This window comes from Pinus tabuliformis, chromosome J, assembly GCF_031772625.1.
Source record: "Pinus tabuliformis cultivar Carrire ecotype Pingquan chromosome J, CPIR1, whole genome shotgun sequence".
Lineage (NCBI taxonomy): Eukaryota > Viridiplantae > Streptophyta > Pinopsida > Pinales > Pinaceae > Pinus > Pinus tabuliformis.
Window position 1 is genome coordinate 1,291,600,407 of NC_142295.1, and position 21,147 is coordinate 1,291,621,553.

The following is a 21,147-nucleotide window of genomic DNA, read 5'->3' on the forward strand; positions in this document are numbered from 1 at the left end:
TACAAAATATTTAACGTAATTAAACATACAAAACGTTTAACATTTAAGTCACCTGGAGCATTTCGTGGTAGATGTGAAGGTAACAACAATTTTATGTGGCCAACAACATCAATCACTTCAAAAAATTGTTAGAGATGCTAGCACCTATTGAGGCACTAATTCAAAATGTACATGCAGTCATCGCCTTGCTTGCATTACTAGCCTAATCTTATGATAGTCTGGTCACTTCATTTGACATAGAACCCAAATTGCCATAATAATGCAAGAGAAGACATGAAAGAAACCACGAATGAAGGACGCTAAAGCACCAGTTTTCCATATAGAGCAGTTCCCGAATCACCCAGTTCTAGACTGCCCGAAGTTACTGCTTTATTAACAACTGCCCATGGGTCTCTATTCTACCCGTTCGAATCACAACTGGTTAATTCTACAGTTTTCTTTCAGCAAGTAGGAACAAGAAGTTCAAGAAAAAGGTTGTTGATCTGACACGAAAATGAGATTCACTTGCAATTATATTTTTTGTTTGCTAAAATAGCAAGGTATAATTCATTTATTGCAGAAAGCAATGGCACCACACCAAAGGAGCATTGGAAAATGTTTTCAGTTGAAAAGGAGGATAAAGCAAATGTGGCAACATACTTCAGGTAGTCTGAGCCTACTTCTTACATCAATGCTCCACTGATTGGCGCCCTTGCATTTTTCCGTGGTCATCCTTCCTAGCAAGCATGTGAAAATTAATGTGCACCAAATTCCTCTCACAGAATTGAATATATTTGTACTCAAAATCTCACCCCAATGAAAAGCCTAAATAAACCATGCACCTGGCAAAGTGCACAGGCAGGCACAGTGGATGCAGGAAGCTTGCAATGGTGGTGGTTTAGGATTATCTGATTTTCATGGCCTCCATGGCTAAGTGGGTAGTACACAATCAAGCACACTGGATGCAGGAGCTTGAGTTTGCAATTGTAATGGCGATGGTTTATTGTATTTTTTTTCAACTAAAAAAATTGTGTTTGGAGCAGTTTTCAGATATATATAATTTTGCTTGAGATTGGACCGCGTTTGGAGCAATTTTCAGAGGAGTTGTCTATAATGCGACTTTTTGGAGATTCCGTCACCGGAATCCGGCGGAAAAAATTGAGGGTAAATCTTGATTTGTATTATTTAAAATGGTTTTTTAACTGCATATTTGGATTCAGCACCCTGAAAAACCCCTGGGACACTTTGATTGTGCAGAAACTAACTATCAAACTTGCAATTCCAATAAATTGCTGCCGGATTTTGACCGGAAAAACCCACCGGAAAAGCTTCCAAAAAGTCTCATTATAGACAACTACATTTTCAGATATATATAATTTTGTTTGAGATTAGACCTCCCTACTTCACTATTAACCATTAAACCATGTCCTAAAAACTATTTAAGATGTCTGGATGGCTAAGTGGTTCGTTATAAATTTGGTAACTGATTACGATGCAATGGGAAAACACCTTCAGTGTCGCTTGAACCTGCGCCCAAATGGAGACCTTGAATGTATATGTTTCGCAAGACGCTGGGAGCTGCCAATGTAGACAATTTATAGCAGCTTGGGGTGGGATTCGTATGCATGGGCCTTCCGGGCACCTGCCAAAATGGTGGACGTCATTGTTCACAGAGTATAATTTACCTTACGCCTAGGGCATAGCCTGCCGGGATTCAACACCGCGAGCGGACCTGCAAGGTGAGAAAGCACCGTGAGTAGGAGAAACGAATGCTCGAGAGGACCTGTTCCGGTTGTGCGAATGGAGCAAATGAATGTTTGGTGTGAGGGATCGTTTGAAATTGTGCGGGTGTTGGTTGCCAAAATGGTGGATGTCATTGTTCACAGAGTATAATTTACCTTATGCCTGGGGCACAGCCTGCCGGGATTCAACACCGCGAGCGGACCTGCGAGGTGAGCAAGCACCATGAGCGGGAGAAACGAATGCTCGAGAGGACCTGTTCCGGTTGTGCGAATGGAGCAAATGAGCAAGCACCGTGAGCGGGAGAAACGAATGCTCGAGAGGACCTGTTCCGGTTGTGCAAATGGAGCAAATGAATGTTTGGCGCGAGGGCTCGTTTGAAATTGCGCGGGTGTTGGTTGCCAACGCAGCGGGTGCCAGCTCGCAGGTGGTGGGTCAAAGAAGCGTTAATTAGTGTCATATGTTATTGATGGCTTTACATAGTGTTATATGTTATCCATTGCCTTACGACGTTTTCTTTGCAATGTCTGGTGCAAATGCTAGTTAAATTACTGGTACAATTTGAATTACTGGGTTCATCTACATAGAAAAATGTCATGTCGAAATGAAAAAAGAAGAACATAAAAACATAATACTCTGAAATTTCATGTCATAAAAACATAATATTCTAAATGAGTTTTAGGAAGAATATAAAAATATAATACTCTGAATGAGTTTTATGGATAGTAATGCAAATAAATTCCAAACACCACATCTCTAAACATACAAAATATTTAACGTAATTAAACATACAAAACGTTTAACATTTAAGTCACCTGGAGCGTTTCGTGGTAGATGTGAAGGTAACAACAATTTTAAATTCTAATACGCATGAGAGAGCAGACGTGGCGTGGGAATGGCCTCCAAAGGCACCGCCCTTTGAAGTGTCAATCCAAACTTTTCTGTCATGTCCACCTCTTCCGCACTCATCCCCTTTGGAGGGGTCCACTCGAATGAATGGAGCAGGGAAGCCAATACCAGATGAATCATCCGAGTCGCCAACGGAAGCCCCACGCACATTCTCCTTCCTGCTCCGAACGGTATCAGCTCGAAGTTTTGCCCTCTGTAATCCACACTCCTCATCTCAGTATCATCCAGAAATCTCTCTGGCATGAATTTCAATGGGTTGTTCCAGATCTGAGGGTCCCTTCCCATCCCCCACGCATTAACCAGTACATGACTGTGTTTGGGTATCACGAACCCCGCAATCTCACAACGACTGTCTGCTCTGTGAGGGACGAGCAGAGGAACAGCCGGGTGCAATCGGAACACTTCTTTTACCACTGCGCGGAGATAAGGGAGCCGCTCGGCATCACTTTCTTCCACCAATCGGTTGAGCCCCACAACCTCTTCCATTTCGGCTTGGGCTCGTTTCAATTTCTCGGGATTGCGGATGAGTTCCGCCATCGCCCACTCTATTGTCGAAGAGGTCGTGTCACTTCCGGCCTGAAAAATATCCTGCAAATTCTAGAAATCAGATTGGGATTTTTACAATTCATCAATAGGCCTTCCTGGTATCTTTGTAAGAACCAGAAGAGATAACGAAAGACTTACATTTAAATAGCCCCTGATATCAGTGACAGTAAATTCACCGCTTCTCATGTCCAGCAAAACATCCAAGAGATCCTTCTTACCATCGTCACTTCTGTCGCTGCTTTTGCCTCTGGTGGCCAGGCGATCCTCTATGAATTTATCAATAATATCATGCACCTTTTTCCTGCAGATTTCCGCCTGATGAAATACACCCTGTAGATCCAAGAACTGAAGAAAGGGAAAATAATCCCCAAATTTGGGGTCGTATGAAGCAACATCAATTTCGTAATAGCTTCTTTCAACTCTTGAGATTCTCCAGAATGGGGATCGAACATGTATGTGCCAAAAGCCATGTTGCTTAACAGATTAAACGCGGAGTGGAACACAGTGTGTCCGATATTTACACACTGTGATCCCTTCACGGACTCTTCAAAAATCTGATGAATCATTCCATTTACTTGATCTCTTCTGAGATATTGCAGAGCTTCCAACCTCTTGACAGAGAAGAGTTCAGTGTTAGATATGCGTCTGAGCATACGCCAGTGAGATCCATATTGACATAAAATAAATGAGGACTTGTGCTGGGAAAGAGACCTGGCTACTTGGTTCTCAATCCGGCCTGCAAAGATGTGATCATGGGTTTTGAGAACTTCCTTTGCCATGGCGGGAGAAGAGACCACCACTGCGATTTTCATTCCCAGAGAGAGAGACATTAGAGGCCCGTATTTCTCGGCGAGGTGGAAGAGAGATTCGCTGGGATTCTTCCCCAACTGAAACAGATTTCCTACGATAGGCCATCCTGGAGGCCCTGGAGGAAGCCTGTAATAAGTCTTTCTCCCCAACATATCCAAAACAAAAAATATGATGGCAGAGGTGATCCCCACCACAGAATACCAAACCAGGCATCCAATATCCATTGAAACTGATTAGATGCAGTCGAAGCCGGCCACTGTAGAGAACAGAGAGAAATACTACATATATCTCTTCTTTCCCTTGGGTTCTGGATGGATCTAGCTGGCTCTATCTACAAGACGATTTTCATCATATATTTTACTGAGCCATCTCAGTAACTCGTACTAAAACTCAGTTAACACAATTATTGTCCTTTCATTTTATTGGGGAGCTTCTTTAAACTTATGAGGTGTCAAAAGTATTCCTTGAAATTATGATCATGACAAACAAACCATATTCCCCACCAGAATTATGATCGAGGGTAGTTTTCATGGAGGGTGGTTATATATAGAGAGTGAGTAGTTTTCATATGAGGTGTCAAAGGCATTCCTTGAAATTGAATTAAGTGGATAGAAAAACAAACCATATTCCCCACCAGAATTATTATCGATAGTAGTTTTCATGGAGGGTGGTTATATATAGAGCGTGGGTAGTTTTCATGGACGGTGGTTATATATAGAGAGTGTGGGGGAAAGTGCTTATAAGTTTGAGGATTTTTTTCTTAATATACATTGATATATTGTTAAGTTAACCTATATAAAATTTAGTTATTTGAAATGATTTATTAATAATTTTTAAAAATGTAAAATCTTAATTATCAAAATAATAATTTTGAATATTTATTTGACTAATTGAGATAAAGAAGTTTTAAGAATTGAAAATAGTTTTCTATAAAAAAACATTCATTATGATTATTTTCTAGCAAAATGAGGGGGTAACATAGGCTCTAACTATAACACTTCCTATCACTTTCTTATACTAATGATGTATGTGGAAGGTGTTAATGATGTCTTAGATCCGACTTCCAAACTATGTCATAACAATGAGGTCATACAATTTTCTCTTATAAAAAGTTTATGGAATTAGAAACTTAGGTTGACATCACATCCAACTCGATAAGAGATTTTTGATGATATAAAATTTTCACCAATTCGAGTCCCAGAGCAAAAGTTACGCTCAAAAGAAAATTTAGCATGTTAACGTTGGCCACGTCAACATTAGGGTGCCACGTGAAACTCATGTGATTTTTTGATTTGGTGCACAAGGCGATGCCACATGGACTAACAAATCCACAACATTGGCTGGAGACACATTGATATATCTATATCTATATCTATATATAGATGTCTCATATCCCACAAAGCTCTCAAGTCGATACTTTGGTGGGCCCTCCCTGCACCTAACTACATTGTTAGGTCCATCAGCAACAATGATGTTCGACATGCGGGGTTGATCCACTAAGGCTCAAAATCCAAAAAACCAGACGGGACCTACCATGTCGTGCTCCCCATCGGTTCATCAACAACGATAACATGCAACTTGATATGTGTGGCGGAGGGGGTGGGGGGGAGAAGTGTTTGATCTCCGAGGCCCAGAAGCCCAATGTTTCTAATCCATTGGATCTCCTTGCTAAACCATAACATATTGCATTGAGGGGCTTTGTAGCGATGATCCACTAATTACTTATGTTTCCCCTTGATGCTTGGAGACCCAATAATCGACGAGGCCTACCAAGTTTTTGCCACATAGTTCGAGGGCCACCAAGTCAGTTCTCTACAAATTTTTAAATGGTATGAGGGAAGAAAACCTTTATCATTCAAGCAGAGGTTAATTTCCCTATGTCATGAGGTTGATATTTATGTTGTTAAAGGTATGAAGGCCAATCCCATAGCCTTTCCATGCTTGCTAAAATCAAACAAGTGGGACAACTACATAGTAGCATAGTCCCTACCTCTTTTGGTATTTATCAGTATGTTGGCACGATTAAACCAGTGCAGACCATGCATTGGTAATCCATGGAACATATTTTACATATCATCTACAATGCAACAATAAATTCCCCATTAATTATCGTATAATTTTTTTGTCTCTCGCTTCTCGTTACATGCATAGATTCACTTCCTTTAGATTTTTCCTTAGCTCTAGATTTACAATGTAAAGATGGCTTGTGTCATCCAACATCCAACATATTTAATTCCCATCTCACATCTTCATTACTCGCATATTTTTTCATAACATCTACAACGCAATGATAAATTCCTCGTTACTTGTCATAGGAATTTACCATCTCCTGCTTTGTTCTACACACAATTCACTCATGTTATGGGACATGAATGCTTTTGTTAAATGACATAAAGATATCCATCTCATTCATTGTGTTAAATAGTATACATATCCAGAGATATGTTGGGCCCACCAAAGAAGGGGGCGTTGGGGGGGGGGGGCGCTAAAGGAGCCACATTTTGTCCTTATTTGAAATATAGGCTTTGAGAAAACAACATTTCCAATTCATTTGTCACTATTGAAATTGCGAAGAAGCATATAGGATCTCGTCGCCTATTGTTATTTCGAATATTTCCTCAAAGTTTCTAACTGTTGTTTCTATTTCTATCTTTCCCTTACATTTTAGTCTATAAATGTTATACCTGAAGGCTAAAGTTGTTAAACCCTCACCGAAACCTCTTTTAACTTTGATGAGTTTCTGTTGATTGACAGAGAGGCTGACGGTCATGAAACCCGATGCAAATTCGATTTGTATGAGCTTCAAGCCTGTGCATAACAACATTTTCAAGATTTGCAACATATCTCATTAGTGTGGGAGTCTTACTTGGCCCAATTTATCATACCCCAGACTCATCCATTTCTCGAGTTTGTCACTTGGTATTCCGACAGATATCTTCTAAGCAAACATGAAATAGTGTCAAAGACTGGGTCTCTATTGTTATTTATTAACCCTTAATCTATTTTGCAAATGCTAAATCTTATAATTTCTATTGAGGTGAGACCTTTAAGTGAAGAACTCCTGAGGAAATTGAATCATGAATTAACCTTGGAAGAAAGATCTATAGTTCTTTCATCCTTTTAACCGCTAAATGCTTCATTACAAGAAGACAATCTACCATATTCTTTGTAGAAATTATGGTGTATATTTACAATTGTTCATGATGTTTTAATAAAAATCACAAGACACAAACCTACTCTACTACTCTGCGGACATTAATTCACAATTTAGAACTAAAATCTCAGACATGCAATAAGAAATAACACACATGCAACAAGTGTTTTTATCTAGGGAAAGAAATTTGGTAAAACCCCAATGCCTGCTTGCATTAATCAAACGAATAGAGATGTGTTACAATTTCTTTGCACAACCTACAAGTGCATAACCTATCTATCTACTCATTGAGAAACTCTGACCCAGATTTAATCAATTTTTGCCTCTGCTTGATCCCGTATTTCCTTGAACAATTTGTTGTCTAGGTAAATCCTCTCTACAGACAAAGACTATCCCTCTAGCCCAATGAGTGGGTCTAGAAATTGAAGTGACAATCTACTATAAACTTTCCTAAGTTGCAATTGAAAAGAGAGACGAAGAAGATGGCCTACCTCGTTATGATGCTATCTTGATCTCCTTTGTTGAAGATCTTGAATTAGTTGTGTCACGGGATCATTCATGCTTTTTTCAGTGTTTATGCACCTGCAAAAGAGATCAAGACACAACAAGGCATGAAAATACAAATAGAATATTCAAAAGAAACCTACTTAACTGATCAAGGAATGTTAAGCTAAATGATACATGAGCATACACATTTAGGGAAAATGAACTAGTAGTTGTATATTAATAGAATTTAAGGGGAAGCATACAAACAAGCCTTGATGTTGATAGGCTCTCCTTGAATGAATATCCAAGTCCAAGCTAACATCTCCAAGCACTCCTTCTCCAAGCCAAATGAGTAGCATATAGGCATAATCTTAGCATAAGGGTGCAAATAGGCATAGACCAACCATTTGGGAATGGGGGAGGATGAATATATAGGTTGGGAAAGGGAGTTAGAAGCTCTCCAAAGATAGGATTAAGCCCTCATGTCAAGGAGGTAGCTCATAGGGATAAGACCAAGAGGCCAAGTTGGGAGAATTCGGCCTTATCTATGCCAAGCAACCTCTATCTCACCGCTTTGGAAGCTTCTAGATCACGAAGCTTCTCATCCTCTTTGGGAAAATTACCTTTTTGGGATCATCACGAGTATACAAGTGAACAAAGCGATCCCATCGCGGGTCAAGTACAGTGTAATAGGTGATCATCGTTTTTTTTAGACTCATAAGCGCAGTGACTCTCAAATTAGGGTTTTAAAGCTATTTCTCACATGGAAAGCTCAAGGCATTTTCACTACAACAAAACCAGCGATTAGCGTCCCTTTTTACTTCTTTTTTTGCATCTAGAGCCCATTTTTGGTGCTATTTGCATCCATTTATCAAATATGGTGCAAAACTTGACACAAAATTTGCATCAAGTTTTGCACCAAATCTTACACCAAGTTTAGCACCAGGTATTGCAATAGGTTTTGCACCACGTTTTGCACCAAATTTTATGCCAAGTTTTGTGTCATCCTTTACACCAGGTTTTGTTCCAGGTTTTGCATCAAGTTTGGCACCTAATTTTGTTTGACATACTTTTGCATCCTCATTTGCATCCACTTTTTGCACCTACACTTGCATCAACTTTTGCATCGACTTTTGCATCCTTTTTTAAATCATTTTTTGCATCCATTTTTTCATCCATTTGTGCATCCCTTTTGTGCCAAGTTTTACATCATGTTTTGTGTCTAGTTTTGCATAAAATTTTGCATCTACTTTTGTTGCATCCACTTTTCCCTCTTGTTTGGCATCCATATTTACATCCTCTTTTGCATCTATTATTGTACCCACTATTGCATCTAATATTTTTGTGCCACAATTAGCGCCTAGTTTGGCACCTCCTTTTGATTATAATTTTGCATCCACGTTTGCATCCTCATTTGCGTCTAGGTTTTCATCAACTACTACATCTATTTTTGCATCCCTTTTTGTATCCAATTTTGGACCGGGATTTGCATCGGGTTTTGTGTCTCGTTTTGCATCTACTTTTGCATCGACTTCTATTGCATCCACTTTTGCACACAATTTTGCATCCACTGTTGCACCCATTTTAAATTTCACTTTTTGCATCCCTTTTTACATCTTCATTTGCATCATACTTTGATTCTTTTTTTGCATCTATCATTACATCCACTTTTGTTATGCCACAATTTGCACCATGTTTTGCACTCACTGTTGTATCCACGTTTGCTTCCAATTTTGCATCCATGTTCACATCCTCTTTTGCATCAAATATTGCATCTATTTTTGCATCCACTTTTATGTCAGGTTTATGCATTGGGTTTTGCATCTCGTTTTGTATCTACTTTTGCATCTACTTACATTATATCCATTTTTTGCATCCAATTTTGTTTTTCCTGTTGCATCAATGTTTGCTTCCACTTTTACATCCATTTTTGCATCTTATTTTGCATATTTTTTGTCTATTGTTACATCCACTTTTGTTGCACCATATCTTGCGCCTACCATTGCAACCACATTTGCTTCCACGTTTGCATCCCCTATTGCATCCACTTTTGTTTCATCCATTTTTGCATATACTTTTGTTTCCGTTGTTGCATCCACATTTGTTTCACCACAATTTGTGCCAAGTTTTACACCTACCATTGGACCCATGTTTGCTTCCACTTTTTCCTTCATGTTTGCATCCAAGTTTGCATTGACAACTGCATCTGTTAGGATATTCCGACACATAGGATATAGTTAAGTTCAACTTGGTCTAGTATAGAGTTAGGTTAGAGTTAGGTAAAGTGTGTTTCTTTACCGTTGTACATTTTGTAACTTACAATCCGACGGTCACGATATGTAGTGATCCGACGGTTCACTCTCACCTCGGTATTACTGACACTTGATCCGTGGCTTGACACCCGATTGGTCCATGAGTTCTATTTAAAGCGCATGGAGGGTCATTGTTCGGGTAATCTGTGCATGAGAGAAGCTTATGTAAATTTTCATTCTTTGATTAATAAATTGTCTGTACCCACGTTGGGACAGGCCGTGGACTGTTTCCCTCCTTGCACTCTGAGGGTTTTAACCACGTCAAAAATACTGGTGTATTGATTTGAGATTGGTTGTGAGCGGTGTCCTTTTGGTATTCTTCTGTGGAACTTACCCTGTAAATTCCTACATGGTATCAGAGCTATTTGAGGGCCGCGTCCGTTGGTGATCCAAATCTGAAGCCGGTAGAACTGCATGCGGCTGTCGTTTCCTAGATCTGCTGTTTCTGACTGCTTTCGGGCCGAGAGGACTGCTCTGTTGCATTCGGAGCATCTGTTTCAGTGAGGAACCCCTTTCGTTTCACGCGAAAAGGTTTCCGGTAGCCCTAGCTGCGTCATTTTTCAGATCGGGAGGTATACAGTGTTTTTTTTGCAGTTTACTGTCATTTTCTCTCTGCTTATTTCGGTTTCGGTTTATTTAGCCTTTTTTTTTTTTTCCCGGATCTATACCTTTCATTTCTGCGTATGCTCTTTGCCCTGCGACTCTGTGCGATCTGGGCAAATCAGAAACAGAAAGAAAGGATTTTTCTCATGCGTATGCTCTTTTCCCTGCACCTTAGTGTGATCTCGGAAAATCAGAAACATTGAGGAAAATATTTAGTTTTTCGGCTAAAAGCTAACTTTGAGATTTTTTTTAAAAATTTCTAGTTTTTTGGCTAAAGCTAACTTCGAGCCGTAAGGTTCGTTTTTCTTTGGATATTCGTGTTGGGTTTTGTGTTTTGTGTTTTGTAGGGGAAAAGAGTCTTCCCAAGGCAAGCACGCAAATCGAGGCCCCCCCCCCCCCCCCCTCTCTCTCTCTCTCTCTCTCTCTCTCTCTCTCTCTCTCTCAAATCTTTTGTATAGATCAATTGGTTCAAAGACCTTTTAAGAGAGTAGAGGTCTTGGGTTCAAGTCTCCATTTTGTGGGGGCGGATTTTTTCATTCCCGCACATTCGCGCACTTTGCCGGCAACGTCAACAATTTTTTTTCAAAAAGCCATAACTTCTTCATCCGGAAGCCTTTTTCAGAGCCGTTTTTTTTAAAACCGCCTATTTTTTCGAGATCTATCCATTGGACCACTCACTTTCAGCATCTTCAGCTTCAGTTGTTTTTCAAAAATGGAAAGTCCATGCCAAGTCATTCTTGACAGCACTAACTACTTCCAATGGGTCGCCTACATGGGAGATTTACTTAGAAGTAAAGGTCTCTTCAGAATAGCCACAGACCAAGAGAAGAAACCCAAAGATGAAGACAAGGCCGAAAAATGGGAAAATCGACAAGATCAAGCACGTGGCTTGATAGGAATGTCTGTTTCTCCTGATCTTAGATTCCACATTGCAGAAATTGAAACTCCTCATGAAGCATTAGAAAAACTTGCTAAAGTTTTTGGGATTAAAAATGAAATTAGATCCCATCAACTTGAAAATGAGCTGCTTACTTTGGATCCTAATAATTTTTCTTGCATTGAAGATTTCTTGTCCAAATTCAAGAACCTTAGATATCTCTTGGAAGGTGTTAAAGTTAAGAAAGATGATGGTAACCTTATTTATTCCATCCTTACTAAGTTAGGGCCAGCCTACTCTGTATTTGTTTCCACTTTCCATTCTACAGGGAAGCTTTCATTTGTCAAGGCAAAGACTACAAGCCCCCTTCCTTTGACTCCTTTTGTGATTCCTTAATAAGAGAACAAGAAAAACTCTTACACCTTGGTCTTCTTAATCTTGGAAACTCTTCCACAAAAGCGTTAGCCGCCCAGCAGTATCCAAATTCAAAGAATCCTAAGAAGTCTTATCCTCAAAGGAATGGTCCTAAACCAACTCAGCCTCAAGATGAAAGATCATTTCAGCAATATGATAAGACCAATAAAAACAAATGGAAGAAGACTGAAAGACATTGTAACTTTTGTAATCGAGATGGCCACTTAGAATCTAAATGCTTTAAGAAGATGGAAGCCTTGGAAGCCGCAATGAAGAAACATAACATCCATCTGGAGCCTACTTCAACTTCAACTTCCGGAACGGCATTTTCTGCATGTCATCGTCAATCATCTCAGTCTGGTTATGCATTAAATGTATCTTCTTCTTCTTCTCATTCTCATGAGTGGCTCATTGATTCTGGAGCCTCTTGTCACATGGCCAAAAACCAAGCCATGTTTTCTTCTTTAAATGATTGTAACACCAAAAATATATATGTTGGTGATGATAGATCTCTTAATGTTGTAGGGACTGGAACTGTTCATCTAGACAATGGTCAGTTCAATGATGTATTATGTGTTCCAAACTTATCCTGCAACCTTCTATCTGTCTATCAGATAACTCATTCAGGTGAAGGTAAAATTGTTGAATTTTCACCTCATGATGTTGTAATCAAGGATCTAAAAGATCCTAAACAGATTCTAGCTACTGGTCTTGCTGATGATTCCAAAAGGTTGTATAAGTTTCACAACTTTGGGTCATCCCATCTTCCCTCAGTATTTGTTGCTCATAATGATGAAGTGAGCAAACTTTGGCATGAGCGGTATGGTCACTTAAACTATCGCTCCCTTCAGCATCTATGTAAAGAAAACATGGTGACAGGTCTTCCTATGGTATCTTGCAAAGATGGTGTTTGTTCCGGATGTGTACTCGGAAAACATCATCGGGACAGTTTTGACAAACGTGCCTCTTGGCACGCCTCAGCCCCTTTACAGCTTGTGCACAGTGATTTATGTGGTCCTCTTCCTGTTGCTTCATTCTCTGGCTGCAAGTACTTCTTAACTTTCATTGATGATTTCTCTAGACGCACTTGGGTATACTTCTTAAAACTCAAGAGCGAAGTATTTACCACCTTTTTGGCCTTCAAAGCATTCGTTGAAAAACAATCTGGACATCAAATTCTTAAGCTAAGAACTGATAATGGTGGAGAATATGTTAAAAATGCATTCATCACCTTTTGCACCGAAAATGGAATTCAAATGCAACATACTGTTCCATACACTCCACAACAAAATGGTGTAGCTGAAAGGAAAAATCGCACCTTAAAGGAAATGGCTAATTGTATGCTGCAATCTAAAGGACTCAGTCTTAGTTTTTGGGCCGAAGCAATTAATTGTGCAAATTATATAATCAATCGCACTCCTACTAAGGTTCTAGAGAATATCACTCCAGAAGAAGCTTGGAGTTCCATTAAACCAGATGTAAGTCACTTTCGTGTGTTTGGAAGTGAAGCATGGGCCCATATTCCAGATGAAAAGCATAAAGCCTTAGAACCTAAGAGTGAGAAATGTACTTTTGTTGGATATTCTGAAGATGTAAAAGGCTATAGACTTATTCCATTTAAGTCCAAAAATGTTATCATTAGAAGAGATGTAAAATTTGATGAAAATAAATCGGCCTGCGAGCCTAGTCCGGCGGATGTGCCACCTCTTCCCATCTCTTCTATCTTTGAAAACATTTCTTCTTCTGATGATGAAAGCGAGGATGATAATCCTTCCCCACCTTCTCAGGATCCTCAACTTCCAAGATGGGTCCGTGCTACTCGGGATGCAGCAGGTGATCTTGCCGGTGATCCTACAGATCAGCGACGTACACGTTCTCAGTTTGAAAGAGCCTCTTCTTTACTGGCTCAAGCTCCAGTAAATCATGATCCTGACACTTTTGCAGAAGCTTCAGGCCATCCACATTGGGAAACAGCTATGAATGAAGAATATCATTCATTGATGACAAATGATACATGGGATCTTGTTCCTCTACCAAAGGGACGCAAACTTGTTAGATGCAAATGGGTTTACAGAACCAAGTATGGACCAGATGGGAAAGTTAACAAACATAAAGCTCGTCTAGTTGCTAAGGGCTTTTCACAGGTTGAAGGCATTGACTACACTGAAACCTTCTCTCCAGTTGCCAAAATGAACTCTATCCGCCTTGTTCTTTCCCTTGCTGCCTCTTTAAAATGGGAAGTCCATCAAATGGATGTTAAATCTGCCTTCTTGCATGGGGACTTGCAGGAAGAAATCTATATGGAACAACCCATTGGCTTCATACAAACAGACTCCAGCCTCGTTTGTCGACTTAAGAAATCCCTTTATGGCCTCAAGCAAGCTCCTCGAGCTTGGTATGCCAAAATGGATAGCTTTCTTTTAGAATCTGGCTTTTCTAGGTGTCATTCTGACAATACTGTCTACACCAAGAAAGTGGGCAACTCTCTCATCATCCTTGTTCTTTATGTTGATGATCTTATTCTTACTGGTAGTGATCCCAACCTTATAAACCATGTGAAGTCCAGCCTTAAAAAGAAATTTGAAATGACAGACTTAGGACACTTACACTATTTTCTCGGTCTTCAAGTCTTGCAATCCCAAGAGGGTATTTTCCTTTCCCAGTCCAAGTATGCTTGTGATATTCTTCGTCATTTTCACATGGAAGACTGTAAGCCAGCCCCTTCTCCCTTTCAGTCTGGAGTCAAACTTTCAGTCTCTTGTACTTCTCCTGAAGTTGATGCTACCTTATACCGTCAACTTGTCGGAAAACTCTTGTATTTAACCCATACTCGTCCTGATCTTTCCTTTGTTGTTGGCCTTGTTGCTCGTTTTATGCAAAACCCCCGTGAAAGTCATTGGAAAGCAGCTAAAAGAATACTTCGTTATGTTCGAGGTACAATACAGTTTGGGATTCATTACAGTGCCAAAGCAGCTCCTCTGTTAGTTGGTTTCACTGATTCTGATTGGGCTGGTGACCTTGATGATCGGAAGTCTACTGCCGGTTATGTCTTCACTCTTGGTTCAGGACCTATTACATGGGCTTGTAAGAAACAGGCTGCCATTTCTCTTTCGTCAGCAGAAGCAGAGTATCGTGGTGCCGTGGAAGCTAGTAAGGAAGCCTTGTGGCTTCGTCAGATCCTATCAGAGTTTGGCTTTGAGCAGCAGCATCCAACCACACTTTGGTGTGATAATCAAAGTGCCATTCAGCTATGCAAAGATCCAGTCCAGCATCAGCGAAGCAAACACATTGAACTACACATGCACTTCATCAGAAAGCTCATTCTTGACCATGTTCTTGAAGTGCAATATTGTCCAACGGATGATCAGGTTGCAGACATCTTCACAAAGGCTCTCACAGAGGCGAAGTTCACTAAACTTCGATATATGCTTGGAGTTCAGGAAGTTGTCACTAAGGGGGGATAGGCTCTAGTGCCTCCTTCCTTCTCCTATTGTGTCATATTTGTAAATCCTTCAATCCTATCCCAAGTTGTTCTTAAGGGGGGATGTTAGGATATTCCGACACATAGGATATAGTTAAGTTCAACTTGGTCTAGTATAGAGTTAGGTTAGAGTTAGGTAAAGTGTGTTTCTTTACCGTTGTACATTTTGTAACTTACAATCCGACGGTCACGATATGTAGTGATCCGACGGTTCACTCTCACCTCGGTATTACCGACACTTGATCCGTGGCTTGACACCCGATTGGTCCATGAGTTCTATTTAAAGCGCATGGAGGGTCATTGTTCGGGTAATCTGTGCATGAGAGAAGCTTATGTAAATTTTCATTCTTTGATTAATAAATTGTCTGTACCCACGTTGGGACAGGCCGTGGACTGTTTCCCTCCTTGCACTCTGAGGGTTTTAACCACGTCAAAAATACTGGTGTATTGATTTGAGATCTGGTTGTGAGCGGTGTCCTTTTGGTATTCTTCTGTGGAACTTACCCTGTAAATTCCTACAGCATCTACTTTTGCATCCACTTTTGTGTCAGGTTTTTCATGTTGTTGTGCATCTACTTATGTTGTATCCACTTTTCATCCAATTTTACTTCTATTGTTGCCCCCATTTCTATGTTCGCTTTTGCATCCCTTTTCCAACACTCATCATATTTTCTGCATTGATGATATTCCTTATGGCATTGACAATTATGAACAATTGATGACAATGTCAATAATATTGACAATGATGAAAATGAAGATGATGGCGATGACATGAATTGTGATTATGATGATAAAGACGATAGTGGTTACAATGACAATGATGATGGTGGCAATGATTATGATGATGACGATGCTAATGACGTTGGCGAATCTTCCCAATTTTAGATGTTGTCATTGTCATAATCATAAGCATTATCTTTGGTGTCAAGATCATCATTTTCATCTAGGTCATCATCAAAAACAATAATGGCATGAATGATGATGATGCATGATTACAACAATGTCGATAGAAATTACATTAATGATGATGATGGGGATGATAAAAATGACAATGACGATGATAATGGTGGTGATGATGATGATCATCGATCATCTGTCAAAAATAGAGTTGTTATTTCTCTTACGTATATCAATGTGTCCTAAACAACCCTTTTCTAGCACTGATCACATTTTTTGGGTTGATGATATTTCTTACAACATCTACAATTATGAACAATTGCAAACAATGTCCATAATGATGATGATGATGGCATGAATGGTGATTATGATGATAATGTAATGATGGCAATAACAATGACAAGGATGATGGTGATGATGATGACAATGATTATGATAATGAGAATGACCTTACAATCTTATGGATTCGTGAACAATTACTAGTTTCAATACCATCTTCTGGATAAGTATTACTATCATACTTTTTAAATTTTCTGTCTCTCTTGAGGTATATTACTATAATGGTGTTGTCAACACTAGAAAGATATCTTGTTGTAATGGTGGTTCTAATGTTAGCACTAGCAAAGTTTAGTAGGGAGGATGCTACTACAAGAGGAATTCCTTCTAAGTGACTATGGCATTCAAAATGAGGCTTTATGGGCTGCTTGTTAACACATGTTCTCATGCTCATATAAAATTAATGTGAAAAGTTGCTTTAATTGGTTCCCATGCATAATTGATATTGATAATGGGGTGGTATAAAATTGTAATGGGCATATCCGTTAGTTAGTTATGATGGGTCAACAACATTGAAACCATCCAAGTGACATTTCACCTTGGAACAATCGTCGCTCGTGCGAAAACACGAAGTTTATGTAAATGAAAGTTGTGATTGTAGTGGAATTAAAACCATCGAGAAATATCAAAGAAGACGCTGCCTACCAGTTTTGAAAGACACCCAAGGCATTGAACAACTATTTGCGTTAGGATGTAGTGAGGGAATCGAAGGAAATTTGGCAGCCCTAAGTTGCCATTACTATTGCCAATCACACATTCAATAGTAACCATAAAAGGTAGCCACATATAAACAGAACCTCGAGGTGTTGACAGTCAGAATCTATTGTAATAGCTTTGACGTATATATAGTTTTGTGTTTAGATGAGAATGAAGTGGGCTTCATCCAGGGTTCGGCTCAATCCTCGTCCATTCCATGCAGTGGTGTTTAATTTGCCAAGCAAGAGAATATTACGTGAGTGTTCAGAGTTAAATCAACAGAAATCAAGGATGTGCGATTGTCAAATTATTGCTCCTCCCTTATGATTGAGCGCTTGATGCGATGGTCATTATCCTTGGGTGATACTTTTATTCCCCATTTTCTATTGAAAAAGTAGCGTTTTTCTGTTCGATTATGATAGGATTGGATGAACGCCGGTTTGGGTGGATGTAGACCCATGTTTTTTTGTGGTGATCTTCAAATGTCTTGAGGATAAGAACAAAATCCTTGACCAAGGTCCATGGTTTTGGGGATGAGTTGGTCTTCTAGTGAAGCCATGGTTTCCCAACTTCAATCCTCTCACTATGTTGCCGATGACTACTCTAGTATGGGTAAGATTCCCAGTTTTCCCATTCACTTTACCCATCTATATCTCTTAGAAAAAGTGGGCAATTTATTAACACAGGGTTCAAAATTATTACAACAATATACTCATTAATCACTAAATATGTCATTTGTAGGAATTGCAGTTAGGTGGGGAGGATAACACTCCTATCCATTTTTAAAGCTACACCCAATTAATAAGTTCTCCATGTGCCACAATAAATGCAATTTTTATGACTATAGTGACACATCCCTCGAGATTTCCTTCCACACCAACACTTTTATCCATGAACTAAAGAGTGACTATTTCATTATTATATTATACATACATGTTAATATAAGCATTAAAATTTGTATTCCTTTGTAAAAAGTGCTAGTCCAAGAGATACATTTGATCACCTTGTCTTGTATCCAATATCCAATGTTGACCCCTATATCCTTAGATCTAGAGTGAAGGTTTCATTTCTAATGTTGTGTTTGAGCTTAAATTCTAATTAAATATTTGGGTTAGCCAAGGTCATTACTTAACTTAATGGCTTTGCAATATACAATGTATCATATTTTTTTTAAGTTCAATTGGTGAGATATGTCTGGGGGATTGAACTTTCGATCACTTGGATACACAAGGGCTTGCCAACATGCTTTTTTCCAATTGTGCTACTACCCTAAGAAAATATACAATGTATCATATTAACATCCACTTAAACCAAATTAACTTTTGGGACACATGTCTCTTTGATGATGAAGGGAATCCAATTATGTGATGTCAAACACATTCCCTCACAAACACTCACAAAGACCCTACACTTTTTAGGGTTCGAACCTAGGTTGTCTGTTATGAAACCAACTCACAAAAAGATAGAAAAGATAGATCAACAACTTAGAAATCAGCCTCTTCGAGGGGGCAACCTCCTTTACATTACACAAAAGAACAATTATTGGATGATACAAATGACAAAGCCTCATTTCTATATATAGGAGTCTAAGGGGTCACAATATAATCAAAGTCAACATAACAATAATAATATAAGGGCACAAAAATAACAATAGTGGGCTTCTATGGGGCACAATAATAACAATATGGGGACAATAAGGGCACAACAATAACAGTAAGGTCCACAATGACACTAGTAATGGGGGTATCACTAGTGTTATAGGGACCTAACATTGTCTATATGGAAACACTGTATAGTTTTGAATTTATTTATTGTAGATTTGTACATAGATGGATATTCCTTTCTTTGCATTTATCTTTTAGACTTCTTGCTTTCACCAATTGATTTAGAGCTTATGGAGTCTCAAGTAGCACCAATCCACTTGCTTCTGTTGGATTGAATAACATGATTTCTCTTTTGAAATCCATAATATCTCATTCACATGCTTCCTATTTCTCCCATAAGACTTTAGCACAGACTCCATGATCATGTTTGTGTCCCTCTTAATAACGCACTCCTTGGAAGGGGCCATAAAATCTTTTATTAGGACTAAACTTGGATGTCTCTTCTTTCTTGCCCTTTGATTCTTCATTCAATCATACCACCCATCAAATTGTTATTTTTCCATTTTTCTTATAATGACCTTTGTTGTTGGGAAGGTGCCTTTCAAGTATTTTGTCTTTGCATATAGATACACATAAAGTATCATTATTTTAATCTAATGGACGTGGTTGTTAAAATCACCAATATTTGATTAAATATGCATTGTTATACCTTTGCTCAAGTCAACTTCAATTCAAATTCTAACACATGTGTGTATACCCTTCCTTTCTTAGTTTGTATATTGTTGTAAGTCCCCAATATATTTATGTTGGCTTTTGAAAGATCATCTCATCCCAAAATAAGTAGGGGGGATTCAATATTCAAATCCGGCAGAGTGGGGTTGAAGAAATGGATATTGAAGATGGATTCAATTATAGAAACTATCTTTTGAAAAAAGGTTAGTTTTGCCCCAAAAATAAAGTCCCTCCTTTGAGACCTTGCCACAACTTCCATAATTGTGAAATTTTACAATAATAGAACCTCTAGAGTAGAGGTTTACCATATGGCCGTCGATGACATCAGTACAACAGGTCAAAATATGTTGTTAAGGAACAAGTTGTACATAATGAGGAAATCAAAGGATTAGGATGTGGCATCCTTCCTCATGACAATCTCTCAACTAAGAGGCCATCTGTAAGGACTTGGGGAACCAATCATTGATTCTGAAGTAGCCATCTGTATACTAAATGCATTGCCACCATAATGGAGCAACTTTGCAACAAGCATCTACTCCAAGAAGGATTCAACTCCCTTTGATAAGTTGTGGGTGCAATGCATATTGGAAGAATCAAGGATCAAGGTCAAGGATGATATTGGATTAGATGGGCAATCTCAAGCCTTTCTAGCCCGAGTTAAGAAGTTGAAGAAGGGAAAGTTTGGCAAGGCCAAGAAGAAAGACATATCCAAAGCGCAATGTTTTGGATGTAACGAATTTGGACACTCTAGGAGGGACTTTCCAAACTAGCATAACAATAAGATAAAGGAAAGGAATGAAGCTCATGTGGCCGAAGCAATGGGAGAACCTGAGAAGAAGGCAAAGAAGGAAGAAGTGAAGGATCTTTACTACTAAACAAGGTTCACTGACTGTCCGGCTCTCTGTGAAGTTTAATATTTATTTTAGGATAATATGTTTTGTTTAACATCTTAGAAAGAAGCATATGATAGTAGCATGTATAGAATTTACATGATTAAGTTTCTTTGTAGAGATCATCTAGATAGATGGATAGATAAACCATTTTGCATATTGACCATCCAAGCATTATCTAACATTATATTAGAAGATATCATCCTGCTTAGTTGAATCATCATGATTCAGGAAAGACCATCGTTTTTTGAAGGTCTTTGGAAAAATCATCATGGCAAGGTTAAGTAGACATTCCATGTAATGTGGAACCAATACTAGTAAAGGGATGAAAGAATGCAATGGTCAGGATGTAGGCTCTTTGCGAGATATATGAATATCTAAATGATTGGATGAAAGCATAGGAATGCATGTTGGATCTAAAACTCTAGATAAGATTCTTGTGTATAGAATCTTGTGAAAGAAAGTTGGTCATAAAATATGCTTATGTATATGGATATATGATGCTTGAAAGGAATATGATTTGGCTTACTTAAGGATGTGTAAATAATTTAAGACTTTCTCTAAAATATATGTATAACGATGATTAACATCTAGTCTAGTCCCTAGAAGAAAAATTGTAACTTGGTAATAAAGTTCGATCCTTCGGCACTTTGATGCATGAAGGAAGATTCATATGGAGAT

At 38.8% G+C, this 21,147-nt stretch overlaps 1 long non-coding RNA gene and 1 pseudogene across 2 annotated transcripts; both read right to left on the reverse strand.

Moving 5' to 3' along the window:
- Nucleotides 1–2,417: 2,417 nt before the first annotated feature.
- Nucleotides 2,418–4,487, reverse strand: LOC149232001 (cytochrome P450 76T24-like; annotated as a pseudogene). The gene is made up of 2 exons (XR_016248116.1): nt 3,313–4,487; nt 2,418–3,216 (listed from the first exon to the last, which is right to left on the reverse strand). The product of XR_016248116.1 is annotated as a cytochrome P450 76T24-like (transcript).
- A 2,991-nt stretch (nt 4,488–7,478) lies between these two features.
- LOC149232002 (uncharacterized) lies at nt 7,479–7,723 on the reverse strand. The gene is made up of 2 exons (XR_016247508.1): nt 7,630–7,723; nt 7,479–7,514 (listed from the first exon to the last, which is right to left on the reverse strand). It is a non-coding gene; the product is annotated as an uncharacterized LOC149232002 (long non-coding RNA).
- Between the last annotated feature and the right edge of the window lie 13,424 nt (nt 7,724–21,147).